Genomic DNA, 15080 nt, shown 5'->3' with positions numbered 1-15080 from the left:
TGGTTCTGCATCGGTAATGATAATGATATTTCAGAATTTTGTGGCCTGCTTGTGATTGAGTTATATGCCATCTGCATACCTTGGATTCTAGAATGATAGTTGGAGGTCGTCTTCTTTATAGCAGGTTACTTCAGATGCAGTAACTGTAGCATGTATGTGTGGAACTCAGTAGTGTCTCGCTAGTTTCGAGAAGGCATCGTTTGGGAATGGACCGGTTAGACCCCCCTAACTGTGGTAAGCTTGGGTTTTTAACTGAGTGGCCAGAGGATGGTAGGGAGGATTGGGAATTCTTCCCAACTGTGAGCTGTGAGGAGCTAGTCAAGTCGAAGTGGGGGAGAGCCACCCGTGTGGCCAGGGACAGAAGTAAGTGCAAGACTGGGGTGGTTTCGCAGTCTTGGTGATGAAGGAAGTAGCTCAAGTGGCTGTTTGGATTGAGGAGCAATTAAGTTGGGAGTTGGGGAAACTTCCCAACCTTGAGTTCGCGTATTCGCGATTAGTTGATGGCTGGTTCGGGAAACCAGATCGGAGAGCTTCCGGCAAGGTGCGAGTTTAGTCAGGATATAAGATTGCGGAATAGCTGTATCATTCCCCAGCAGCGAGTCATTGAGGGAAGTGTTCTAAGGCTGCGGGTAAGCCGTAGCATTCATTAGCAGCTGAGTTAGCGGAGTGTGGGCAAGGGCCCGTATCTCCTAGTTCGCGGAGTGTGGGCGGGGGCCCGTATCTCCGAATTAGCATGATAAGAATCAGGAAGGGATATCAAGTTAAGATTAGAGGGGGGAGTGGGCCTGCATAACCATGGATAGGTGAGACCTGTGGGAGAGGCCGCTCCGAAGTATAGTTTGGGTGAGACCCATGGGCGAGGCCCATGTTCTTATAGCAGCCGGTGGGACCTGGTAGAGACCTTAGGGTAAGGTAAGGGATCGAGGATCCCAGATCTTCTAGAGCCAGAGTGGCAAGGTGTTGGGTTTTGAGCATTCCAACACTCCTATGGTGTACATGCAACCCTATAAACCTTGGATCTATGTTTTCTCTATTATACATGCAAATATTAACTATTCCAAGGTTTCATCCTAACTAGCATATTATGAAGCACCTATACTACAAAGTTCTAGTTAGATGACATACCTTTTGATGTAGCTTGATGTCTTCAAGCTTTAAGAGCTTAGCCCCAATAGTGTGGAAGCCTCAAATGGAATCACAAATCACCAAAACACCTTGGAAGAACTTGAGAGAATATGTATGCACACTAAAATCGGCTCACTCTTATTTTCACACACTTGTGCCAATTTTGTGAGCCAAGGACCCCTTTATATATTATGGAGGATTAGGGTTACATCCATGTAAACCCTAATACCCATGACCTTTCATTTACATAGGATCCATGGGCTAAAAGCTCCATGGACCATCCATGAAAGCTTAGCCCAACCTAAATGAACTTGGCCCATTCCATATATATAAGAGTCCATATTTAATTAGTTCTTTTTGATCACTTAATTAATTCTAAATTAATTATTGATCAATACTAATTAAATAATATGATTCCATATTAATATATTAGAACTTATAATATATTAATATAAATCATAAATATACTATTCTCAACAGACTATCCATATAAATTGTGCCGGTGAAGTGCAACCCAAATGGACCATGCCGGGTCGGGTCAAGTACATACTAAATATAGTTATGGACTTAGACATTAATCCAACAGTCTCCCACTTGGATAAGTCTAAAACTATTATTGAGTATGACTTCAAAACCTAACTGGCAATCGTAGCTCTTAAAGCCGCTGTCGAACTCTGACCTTGCCAATGACTTGTCCATTAGATAAGGGATCATACATTCCTCCATTCTAGATATCATATGGACTGAGACATGGATTATAATCATTCTCTCTGTCCATTTGTTGTTTCCCGATTTTCGATTTATGATGACTGACTGATTGAACAAATCAAATCAGTCCTGGCTTGGCCAAGCACTCACATGTGTCATCGCTAAATCATCGAGGGGCCCACATATATCGCTTTTATCCCGAAGGTAAAAGGAATGGATAAACTTCGACTCATATGGCTTGTTCTACTACTTGTTGAATCATACACAAAGGCACGTTTTATAACATCGAGTTACCAAATGCGTTTTCGTGCAATCAATGTATAACCAACTCATAGTAACAACTCATATCTCTAGGTTTGAAGAATATAAGATATTATCGTCTCATGATCACTCGTGATAAAATCCATGAAGTGATTCAAATGAGCGCGGGTTGAATCTAATACTCAGAACTTATGAGCACTCATGAGTGTTGTAGCACCACTTTGTCCACCAACTTGGACCTCTACAAACCAACCCATGACAGTGTTGATTCATATCTACTTCCAACATATGATCGACTGTGGATGGTTTGAATAACTTAATCATTCAGGAAGAGCGACTTAGTTATTCTGGAAGTCAAAACATGCAAAGTGAAACACAAGAATAAATGAATCAAATATGGTATCGAACCCTATGAATATAAATAAACACTTTTATTTATCACCATACTGATTACTCATTATTCATTGTTTCGGTTTTATCAACTTTATACTTGAATTAAAAACACTAGTTGTCCCATGCTCCAAGCATGTACACTATGTTTTTCTTAAACAATAGCTTTGCCATACACCAAGTATGCACTCTATGTTTGTCTATGATCCTTACTTTGTGAAATAAACCAATTGAACATAATTTCAATGATTCTAATTTCACACTCCCAAATCCTTATCGAAAAATGTGAGAATTTCAAATTCCTATCATTTATCGAAATTTGTTTAGATTTTAAACTTATATGCACTGACCCTCCTGTAATGAATATGTACAAGGTCACAAAGACTTGTCAACAGTCATTATAAGGTATTCCAATGGAGATCAACTCCATGGAAACTAAGTCTCATATTCAAAGTACATTGCTTTGGACATGTTTCTTGCATTAAGTTTTCTAATCTTACACAGATAACTTCCACCTATGGAGACAACTCCATATTCTCATTTTGACTATCACTTCTGAATAAGAGATGCCTCTTTTCAGAATATGTCAATATGGTCGTAACACCGGGTTCATGGTATGATTTTATTTAAGTTTTTATCTTAATTTTGCCACGAACTCGGCGAGTCTGCGTCCCGACTCGCCGAGTAGCAGCAGGGTGGACACGGGATTTGAGCGGTGAACTCGGCGAGTCGATGCATGGACTCGGCGAGTCCACCTGTCTGGATGAAACTCTATTTTCAGACATTGCACCCTATTTTACCCATTCTAAAACACCCATTTCGTCCCATTCTCTTCCAGAAGAACTGGAGAGCGAAACCCTAGCCCATTTTGATCCTTGAGAGTGATTTTGGCTTGGTGAAGGAAGTTTGAAGCTTAAGAGAAGAAGGAGGAAGTTGGAGGGTGCAAGGAAGTGTGGTAGATCCGAAATCTACCCTGGGAGAAGCTCCTAACCAGGTAAGAAAGCTCCTTCTTAATCTTTAGTATAATAGATTCCCTTTTTGTCCCTTATATGTGGATTTCAAGACCTTAAACCTCCCAAACTTCGTGTGTTTATACCCTAGGAGCTTAGATTTATGGTTTGGAACCATTGCATGTCTCAGTTTTGGCCAGAATGGGTGAAGAGTCGAAGGGTACTCGGCGAGTGCCAAAGTGCACTCGGCGAGTTCCAAGAAGATGGCCTTAGACTCGGCGAGTTGGATAAACAACTCGGCGAGTCCTATGAAGATTGCCTGGTACTCGGCGAGTCGTTCTTCAAACTCGGCGAGTCCCTTGAATATAGCCTTGAACTCGACGAGTTGTTCTTCCAACTCGGCGAGTCATATGATCAGTCACTAGGATAAGAAGGGTTTAAGTGTAGGAGGTCCAACCCTCCGTAGTCGCACGTGGAATTAGCAATTTAACGTGTAGCTATAGTCCCAGAATCTCCAAATCTCCAAGGTTGATGTTCTGATGGAAGATTGGAGCAATTTGTGAGATCTGTTCCTCGGACTCGGCGAGTCACCCCCTTAGATTCGGCGAGTCCAGTCGCGGGTTTGTTAGTTGTCCCCGTCTAGCGAGTCAGGCTGACTCAGTGAGTGGGAACAGGGACCCGATGAGTCAGAGTCGGGCTAGACATAGAAGGACTCGGCGAGTCGCCATATGGACTCGGCGAGTCCAGTCAATCAGAAGGTTGACTTTGGCCAAGGAGTTGACTTTGACCAGTCGTTTGACCTTAGGGGTATTTATGAGTACCTAATCCATGTTTACGGATTTATAGCCGGAGGGATTACCGGTGCGGCAGCCAGGCGTAGTCTGAGCAGGTTTTCGGCAGCTACTCTCGAGGTGAGTTTCCTTCCAGTAGGGACGGGTCTAAGGCACCAAGGCCGGCCCGTATAGACGATATGTTAGTATCGGAGTGTGGGCGGAGCCCGTATCTCATAGCTGAGTCTGATTGTGATATATGCCAGTATGATAGAATTGCTTATACTTGTTGTCTGTGTGATACTTGTATGTTATGGTTTAGTAGCGGAGTGTGGGCGAGGCCCGTATCTCCATGGATAGCAGAGTGTGGGCGAGGCCCGTATCTCCTAGCTAGTAGAGTGTGGGCGAGGCCCGTACCTCTATGGGTGTGGGCGAGGCCCGTATCTCTTAGCTGTTCATTATATGATTGCATGGTATGTGGCATTATGGGGGAACTCACTAAGCTTCGTGCTTACGTTTTATAGTTTTGTTTTCAGGTACCTCTTCAGCTAGGGGAAAGGAGCCGGCGCGGTAGCGGCATATCACACACTCTCATGTTTTCCGCACTGTGGATTTTCTGGGATGTACTCTGAATATTTTGTTATGAACGTTTTATAACGATGTTTTATGTATTAACCTAATTTAAAAATGAAATTTTTAGTTGGTATTTTTGGGATGTTACAAGTTGGTATCAGAGCCCTGGTTTGAGGGATTCGGACACACCTTCGGGGGTGTCTGGACTCAAATCGAGGGATTAAAAGATTTTTATAAAAAAAAATGATTTTCTAAAGACTAAGTAAAAGGGGTTTCTAAAAAGAAAAAGGTGTGTGATGTGCGCGACCGGCCGAGCTCAAGTAAGTTTTCCCCAAAGTACCCATACAAGTTTACGTTATGATTATCAGTTTCAGTTTCAGTAGAACAGCATGCTAGAATAGGACTAAGGATCTAGGAATGATGCCTTATGTGCCTGCTTTATGTGTTTCGGCTTTTTGAGAATCGCATGCTAGTATAGATCAGTCAGTATGATAGCCAGAGTAGTATATACTCGATTATGTGTACTCAATGCCCGAATGCTGCTTGCTTTGTGCTATTAGGAGTTCTAGTCGTCTTTCACTAACTAGTGAACGAATATGCTAAGTTACATATTGCAAGGATTAAATAATTTCAGAAGGTTGCGTGTAGCCCTATTTCGCAGCTCTTGTTTGAGTCCAACCGTTGTAGGGTAGGACCTCTCATTCGAAGAATTATCTAGTCTGAGTAATATGTAATAGTATTCGCGAGCTAGTTAGGGAAAGAAAGCAGGGACTTCTTGTGCAGCTGATGGCAGAGAGTGGGATGGTGATTACTTAGGGCAAGCCTAGGGCGAGAGTAGCACGAGAACCGCAGTATTAGTAGAAAGGACTTGGTTGAGTTGAGGCAATTCTCGAGGAAAGTACGGATAGACGTGGAAGGTAGTATGGGCCCGTACTACTGAAAGCGGAGGATCCGTACTCGATTCAAAAAGGGCCTAGACGAGACCGGGGACTTGTGATATGAATGTGAGCCTCGTTAGTGGAATATAGTATGATGGTGGTTATGCTATGTTTTGCAGCATGGTGACCACACGACAGGGAGCGGGAGGCTCAGGATCAGGATCGGGTTTGGGTTCAGGGTCCGAACCAGTTGATGAGGGTCTACGCGAGTTCATTGCGTCAGAGATTACCAGGGGCATCCTTGAGTCGACTCCCATCATCTTCGGGTCGATCAAGGAGGGTATTGTAGAGTTGATGGAGGATCGTCTCAGGGCGTTCAGGAGTCATATGGCGGCTAGCCAGTCAGGACCACGCACACTGTCCTTTAAGGACTTCAGGGGCAGTGGTGCATCAGATTTCCATGGGGCGAAGGACCCCATTGCTGCCAGACGATGGATTGCAGACCTTGAGTCTGCACAGCTGATCAGCTTCTGCCCCGAGGTGTCGAAGGTACGATTTGCAGCAGGGTGTCTACGTGACAGAGCTAGAGATTGGTGGGAGTCGGTTTGTGACTCTTTGGGAGCCGCGGCCATTGAGGCTATGACATGGCCGGACTTTGTGACACGATTCAGGGCGGAGTTCGCGCCTGCGGTGGAGCTCCAGCAGTTGGCACGGGAGTTCTTGGATATGAGGCAGACGACAGAGACAGTGGCGGAGATCACTGCCAAGTTCCGGGAGAGGGCATTACTGGTGCCCCAGTATGCAGGTGATGAGGATATGAGGAGGACCCGCTACCATGACATGCTGCGAGCCGACATTCGGGAGCATGTCAGTTTTTCAGCTTGCCCCACCCTGGATTCTATGATTGCTAGGGCGAGGGAGAGGGAGATAGATCTGGAGCACATCCGGAAGAGGAAGGCAGAGGAGGGACAGACGATAGGGGCTTCGGGAAAGAAGCCCAAGGGATTAGATGGTAGGCCGAAAGGCCATTCAGGACCGGGCCGCTGTAGGAAGTGCGGCAGGTCGCACGAGGGAGCGTGTAGATTAGGATCGACAGGCTGCTACAGGTGCGGCAAGACGGGACACTTCAGCAGGGATTGTACTGCCCCTGCTCCGGTTATTCAGACATTTGAGTTGCTGTGTTTCCACTGCAACCAGAGGGGCCACAAGAGGGCCAACTGCCCCCAGTTGACAGCAGCAGCGCCAGTACAGGCGCCAGCTCCAGCGACCCTGCGGATTACAGATGGCCGGTAGGGCAAGGCAGAGGCTTCGGTGGTGAGGAGCCGGGCATTTCAGCTGACAGCCGAGGAGGCACGCGTTGCACCCGATGTGGTGACGGGTATGATTCTTTCCCTCTGACCTATTTATATGAGATTTATGATATTGATATGTGCTCTGTGTATATACGTTTAGGATCGTTCCATGTGAACGGTATTCCAGTCCAGGTGTTGTTTGATTCGGGGGCTACCCGATCCTCTGTTTCTCTTGCACTTAGCAAGAAGTTTCCTGAGTCCTCGGGCATGTTGGATTGCCCTTTAGAGGTCGAGATTGCGGACGACCGGTCGGTGCGAGCATCAGAAGTCTTCCGAGATTGTGTGTTAAGGTTGTTCGAAGAGCGGTATTTGGTTGACCTAGTTCCCATTCCATTGCAGGGAAACAAGGTCATTATTGGTATGGATTGGCTGAGTCCCAATGGGGCAGTGATAGATTGCGCGCAACAGTTAGTACGAGTCAAAGCCCCAAGTGGGGGAGAGTTAGTAATTCAGGGTGAGAGATCACAGCGAGGGCCAACCTTCTGTTCGGCAGCGAGGGCAAGGCGTTACCTTCAGCAGGGTTGCGCAGGATATGTCGCATATGTCATGGACACCCGGGAGGCGGGTAAGGCGACGGTGGGCGATGTGCCCGTAGTACGAGAGTTCGCGGATGTATTCCCCGAGGAGCTGCCTGGGATACCTCCAGAGCGACAGGTGGAGTTCAGGATCGACCTAATCCCTGGTGCGGCTCCGATAGCCAAGGCACCGTATCGGTTGGCTCCTCCTGAGATGCAGGAGTTGTCTACACAGCTTCAGGAGCTGTTAGACAAGGGTTTCATTAGACCGAGCAGTTCACCCTGGGGAGCCCCGATTCTGTTTGTGAAGAAGAAGGACTGGTCGCATCGGATGTGTATCGATTATAGGGAGCTGAATAAGGTAACGGTGAAGAACCGCTACCCACTTCCGAGGATTGACGACCTCTTTGACCAGCTTCAGGGAGCATCTTGGTTCTCCAAGATAGACTTGCGTTCAGGGTATCACCAGGTGAGGGTCAGAGAGGAGGATGTGCAGAAGACGACATTTCGGACACGTTATGGCCACTATGAGTTCGTGGTGATGCCTTTTGGGCTCACCAATGCTCCTGCCGCGTTCATGGACCTCATGAACCGCGTGTGTAGACCGATGTTAGACCGGTCGGTGATAGTATTTATTGATGATATCTTGGTTTACTCCAAGACGCGAGAGCAGCATGAGGAGCATTTGTGGGAGGTTTTGGAGACCTTGAGAAGGGAGAACTTGTATGCTAAGTTCTCCAAGTGTGAGTTCTGGTTGCGTGAGGTGCAGTTTCTTGGGCACCTTGTCAACCAGAACGGGATTTCGGTGGATCCGGCCAAGGTGGAGGCCGTGATGAGATGGGAGGTTCCGAAGTCTCCATCTGAGATTCGGAGTTTCCTAGGATTAGCTGGCTACTATCGGAGATTCATTCAGGATTTCTCCAAGATAGCATTACCCCTGACCAGGTTAACGAGGAAGGCTGTGGACTTTCGTTGGGGGCCTGAGCAGCAGGCAGCATTCGAGACACTGAGACAGAGGTTGTGCGAGGTCCCAATCTTAGCCTTGCCAGAGGGTATGGAGGATTTTGTTGTATACTGCGATGCGTCCATCTTAGGTTTGGGCGCAGTATTGATGCAGAGAGGGCATGTCATCGCCTACGCGTCGAGGCAGCTGAAGCCTCACGAGGCGAACTACCCGACGCATGATTTGGAGTTGGGGGCTGTTGTGTTCGCCCTCAAGATTTGGCGTCATTACCTCTATGGGGTTCGCTGTACGATTTACACGGACCACAAGAGTTTGAGGTACCTCATGGACCAGCCAAATCTGAATATGAGGCAGCGTCGGTGGCTTGATGTGGTAAAGGATTATGATTGTGAAATCCTTTATCACCCGGGGAAGGCCAACGTGGTGGCCGATGCGCTTAGCCGCAAGGCGGCGCCGATCAGGGATATTTGCATGCGGATGACAGTGGTGACTCCGCTTTTGGAGCGGATCCGGGAGGCTCAGTAGGAGGCTATAAAGGAGGAACATCGGAAGAGTGAGCGGATTGTGGGACAGGTTTCCTCCTTCGACCATGACAGCAGGGGATTATTGACATTACACCGCAGGGTGTGGGTTCCATACCTCGGAGGCGTGCGCCAGGTTCTGATGGAGGAGGCGCACAAATCCTGGATCTCCATTCATCCAGGGGCAACGAAGATGTATAGGGATCTTCGTCGGGACTATTGGTGGCCCTGCATGAAGCGGGATGTAGCATGGTACGTTAAGCGGTGCTTGACCTGCAGGAAGGTCAAGGCCGAACACCAGAGACCGCACGGCAAGATGCAGCCGTTGGATATCCCGCTGTGGAAATGGGAAGACATCACGATGGATTTCATCACCAAGCTTCCCAGGACCGCGCGGGGAGTGGATTCGATATGGGTCATCGTCGATCGATTGACCAAGAGCGCCCACTTTATCCCGATTCAGGAGAGCATCTCGGCCGAGAAATTGGCCGATATCTACATCAGAGAGGTGGTGGCACGGCACGGGGTGCCAGTTTCAGTGATTTCGGATAGGGATGTGCGGTTCACTTCTAGGTTCTGGAAGAAGTTTCATGACGAGCTGGGTACTCGTTGGCATTTTAGTACAGCCTTTCACCCGCAGACGGATGGCCAGAGCGAAAGGACCATCCAGACTCTGGAGGACATGCTGCGGGCGTGTGTTTTAGACTTCGGTGGTAGCTGAGATACCTATCTTCCTTTAGCCAAGTTTTCATACAATAACAGCTATCACGCGAGTATTGACTGTCCTCCCTTCGAGATGTTGTACGGGAGGAAGTGCAGGACTCCGATATGTTGGGGCGAGGTTGGACAGAGAGTCATGGGGAGCACCGAAGTAGTGCTCAAGACGACAGAGAAGATCCAGCAGGTCCGGAGCAGGCTTCAGACTGCTCAGAGTCGGCAGAAGAGTTATGCCGATAGGCGCCGATCAGACCTGGAGTTCCAGGTCGGGGATATGGTTCTCCTGAAAGTGTCACCGTGGAAGGGCGTCATCCGATTCAGGAAACGGGGCAAGTTGGGTCCCAGGTATATTGGACCGTTTAGGGTTGCACCCCGGGTGGGCAAGGTGGCATATCAGCTGGACCTGCCAGCCGAACTCAGTCAGATCCACAACACTTTCCACGTCTCCCAGCTGCGGAAGTGCATGGTGGACGATTCAGCAGTGGTACCTTTGGAGGACATCCAGGTTGATGACAGCCTGAATTATGTCGAGGGGCCTGTGGCTATCCTAGACCGGAAGTCGAAGGAACTGAGGAACAAAAGGGTGGAGCTGGTGAAGGTGCAATGGCAGCATCGGAAGGGCTCGAAATGGACTTGGGAGCCCGCGAATGAGATGATGGAGCATTATCCGGAGCTGTTCCGGAAGGGAGCGGCAGACTTCGAGGACGAAGTCTAAAATAAGTGGGGGAGATTTGTAACACCGGGTTCATGGTATGATTTTATTTAAGTTTTTATCTTAATTTTGCCACGAACTCGGCGAGTCTGCGTCCCGACTCGCCGAGTAGCAGCAGGGTGGACACGGGATTTGAGCGGTGAACTCGACGAGTCGATGCATGGACTCGGCGAGTCCACCTGTCTGGATGAAACTCTAGTTTCAGACATTGCACCCTATTTTACCCATCTAAAACACCCATTTCGTCTCATTCTCTTCCAGAAGAACTGGAGAGCGAAACCCTAGCCCATTTTGATCCTTGAAAGTGATTTTGGCTTGGTGAAGGAAGTTTGAAGCTTAAGAGAAGAAGGAGGAAGTTGGAGGGTGCAAGGAAGTGTGGTAGATCCGAAATCTACCCTGGGAGAAGCTCCTAACCAGGTAAGAAAGCTCCTTCTTAATCTTTAGTATAATAGATTCCCTTTTTGTCCCTTATATGTGGATTTCAAGACCTTAAACCTCCCAAACTTCGTGTGTTTATACCCTAGGAGCTTAGATTTATAGTTTGGAACCATTGCATGTCTCAGTTTTGGCCAGAATGGGTGAAGAGTCGAAGGGTACTCGGCGAGTGCCAAAGTGCACTCGGCGAGTTCCAAGAAGATGGCCTTAGACTCGGCGAGTTGGATAAACAACTCGGCGAGTCCTATGAAGATTGCCTGGTACTCGGCGAGTCGTTCTTCAAACTCGGCGAGTCCCTTGAATATAGCCTTGAACTCGACGAGTTGTTCTTCCAACTCGGCGAGTCATATGATCAGTCACTAGGATAAGAAGGGTTTAAGTGTAGGAGGTCCAACCCTCCGTAGTCGCACGTGGAATTAGCAATTTAACGTGTAACTATAGTCCCAGAATCTCCAAATCTCCAAGGTTGATGTTCTGATGGAAGATTGGAGCGATTTGTGAGATCTGTTCGTCGGACTCGGCGAGTCACCCCCTTGGACTCGGCGAGTCACCCCCTTAGACTCGGCGAGTCCAGTCGCGGGTTTGTTAGTTGTCCCCGTCTAGCGAGTCAGGCTGACTCAGTGAGTGGGAACAGGGACCCGATGAGTCAGAGTCGGGCTAGACATAGAAGGACTCGGCGAGTCGCCATATGGACTCGGCGAGTCCAGTCAATCAGAAGGTTGACTTTGGCCAAGGAGTTGACTTTGACCAGTCGTTTGACCTTAGGGGTATTTATGAGTACCTAATCCATGTTTACGGATTTATAGCCGGAGGGATTACCGGTGCGGCAGCCAGGGGTAGTCTGAGCAGGTTTTCGGCAGCTACTTTCGAGGTGAGTTTCCTTCCAGTAGGGACGGGTCTAAGGCACCAAGGCCGGCCCGTATAGACGATATGTTAGTATCGGAGTGTGGGCGGAGCCCGTATCTCATAGCTGAGTCTGATTGTGATATATGCCAGTATGATAGAATTGCTTATACTTGTTGTCTGTGTGATACTTGTATGTTATGGTTTAGTAGCGGAGTGTGGGCGAGGCCCGTATCTCCATGGATAGCAGAGTGTGGGCGAGGCCCGTATCTCCTAGCTAGTAGAGTGTGGGCGAGGCCCGTACCTCTATGGGTGTGGGCGAGGCCCGTATCTCTTAGCTGTTCATTATATGATTGCATGGTATGTGGCATTATGGGGGAACTCACTAAGCTTCGTGCTTACGTTTTATAGTTTTGTTTTCAGGTACCTCTTCAGCTAGTGGAAAGGAGTCGGCGCGGTAGCGGCATATCACACACTCTCATGTTTTCCGCACTGTGGATTTTCTGGGATGTACTCTGAATATTTTGTTATGAACGTTTTATAACGATGTTTTATGTATTAACCTAATTTAAAAATGAAATTTTTAGTTGGTATTTTTGGGATGTTACAATGGTCCTTCCAAAATTAGCACTATACTTCCAACTGTCCCTGAGCAACCAATCTTTGCTAAACCTCAGATTGTCCTCGACAATTGTTTAATCATTTTAGTTATATCCAATTCTAGACCTTTTCCCTTCTTAATGCCTCTCGGCATTTGAAAAAATTTAGAAATGACAAATATTATAGCACATGCAATCGATCCTGTACCCAAAGCAAATGGTACACGATTCATGATGTCTCACATAAAGACATGATTCTAGACCAGTCTTTTGCTACAATATTTTTATTTGCCATGTTTTCAAAATTTGACTATGAAGAGGGATGCCGTAATCATAATCGAATTTTGAGAACGCAATATATAGAATTTCCTTAAGTTGAACCAATCCAACATGAAATTCATATATATATTCTTGACTAAAGATGATTAAGGTCTCAATCTAAGCCTTTAGAACTGAAATGAAGTATATCCTCTCCCTTAATTATAGCAAAACAACTTTTTCAATCCCTGCAGCCTCACGAATTGAAACTTTTGTTTTCTATAATTAACATTGCTAACTTGCAACACTAACAATAATAATCATGCTCCCACTAACATGATGATTATTAGCATAACACTTATGCTCCCACTAGCTTTGACATGTACTCAGAAATCAGCTGGACTTCTAGAAATCAATACTTTATTGACTTTCTTACCAAAGTTCAGATTTCTGATACGAGATGCTTTGATAAAACTTTATCAAAATCATACACCTTTCCTTAGATAGCATGCATGTGTGTCTAAACAATTTCAAAACTATGAAAAGGGACGCCGTAATCATAGTCTCAATTGTTTAGACCTTTTGCCATCTGCTTCAAATCTACTTGGTGGAAGTGTTTCCTCACCATCATTTTCATGAATCGGAGAGAAACCTTATGACCCTTAGATTTTATGGTGTATGTGTTCTTATCCATGTGAATCGTCAAAACCATAGTCACAAGACAAGGATAATGACAAATCCAAACTCATATGGACTGAACTTATGCAATCTTAACTTCTTGCCACCTGGCAGTACAGGGCCTGCCATTGCTTCCAAGTTGTTATGCAACCAATTGAGAACTTTCAGAACTCCTATGCAAAGCCAACTTTAACTGGAATGGGCACAGAATATGTCAACACGATAGGTTATAAACCTCAAGTCGTGTGCTAGTGAAGAACCTCAGGTTTTATTCTTGATTAGTTCTTGAAATTCTTTTTAGGATCTTTAAGACTCCCACTATCCTCTTGACATATAAGACTATCTTGCCAAATATTCAAGAGATAGTGCGGATTCTTTATCAAGACAAACACTTCACACAATTGGCCTTAGTTGGTCTTTGTTTTATCCAAAACATCACAACTTACCAATTTCAAATGTACAAGAGTAGGACACTTTTACTCTTACATTTGACAAGTGTTTTAAACCTTTCTTTAAGATATGTCACTCAAGTTACAATCTTGGAGTATGACTCTAAGAATTGTTTTGGAACGAAGTATGACTCATCTTCCTGATCTAACCATTTCAACAATTCATGACTCCTTTTCTTAGTCATAAGAATGCACTAAGATGACCTTTAGAGGACTAATTGTGATATGATTTCTAAATCATTAAGATGATCACAAACATGATACTAAAGTACTCTCCCATCTTTTCAGATTTGAGAAACTTTTATCTTTCTGCCTAATTTGATTCTTCCCATTCGCTCTGCCATACATTGAGACTTTTCCAATGTTTCAGAATTATACTTAAACTTGTAAGTATAACCATATTTACTAAACTTTAGTAAATCAAATAGTCTTAACGAGCTTTGTGGTGGACATGACCAGTGCACAAGAATGTGTACTCGATCCCTTTAGTCCTTCACTTGACTCACACATCCATGTGAACAAGTAATTAGTCTTGATTTTCCAATGCTTGAAAGTTCTCATTCATCATACTATTCAACTTGCATGATTCCAAGTTTCGGTCCAATTGAAACTTGGGTGATGAGGAACTTTCTTGATTTGGTAAATTTAGACACTACCACAAATGAAAGAATCAAATCCATTTTCCAATATTGCTGTCAGTGGAATCATATAAACAACAATTTTCCACAAATGCCATTGTAAGGATACTTCAAATAAACAAAATTAAACAATTTTCTTTTATTTTAAAACTTTGCGGAAAAACTTATCCTTACAATCCACATGGAAAATTGTTGTTATCTATTCCTTAGCAATATATCATAACTTCTTAAGCAACTGCTCAAAACTCTGATGCGATCGAAATCCACCTTCGCGATCAGAATCAGCATATACTTCCTTTAAGATTTCTCTCTATTATTTGATTCTTAAAACATCAACATGTGACCCAGTCACATCATGTAATGAGGATCTCAGAATAGAACTTAACAGAGTTAGATAATGGGCTCTACCTGATGTAGAGTCAAACTTATTGACTTTAACATCCTTAGGTAAATTTGGCAGCTTTGCAATCAACGCCCCTTCCTTTGGCAAAATAAACATAAGGACCCTTTGGTAATGGGACTATCTCAGACTTAGCCTTTCTCTTTACCATTTGGTCAACCGGGTTGACTATGGCCAATCCCTTTGCACTGGGAAGAGAATGCTTTTTCTGGATTTCCAGTGTCACCATTGTCACTGTCCATAAAGTTTTTGGGAAGTTGATCTTCTAATCAAATTTGCTTCACTATCGTTCCAAATCATTGTTGATTCAGCAGCACCAAGCAAATAGATATGATCATTAAGGT

The sequence above is a fragment of the Lactuca virosa genome, chromosome 5, assembly GCF_052849685.1.
Source record: "Lactuca virosa cultivar CGN04683 chromosome 5, Lactuca_virosa_CGN04683_v6, whole genome shotgun sequence".
NCBI classification, from domain to species: Eukaryota; Viridiplantae; Streptophyta; class Magnoliopsida; order Asterales; family Asteraceae; genus Lactuca; species Lactuca virosa.
The sequence above is the reverse complement of the archived record's forward strand: the minus strand, read 5'-3'. Positions refer to the sequence as shown.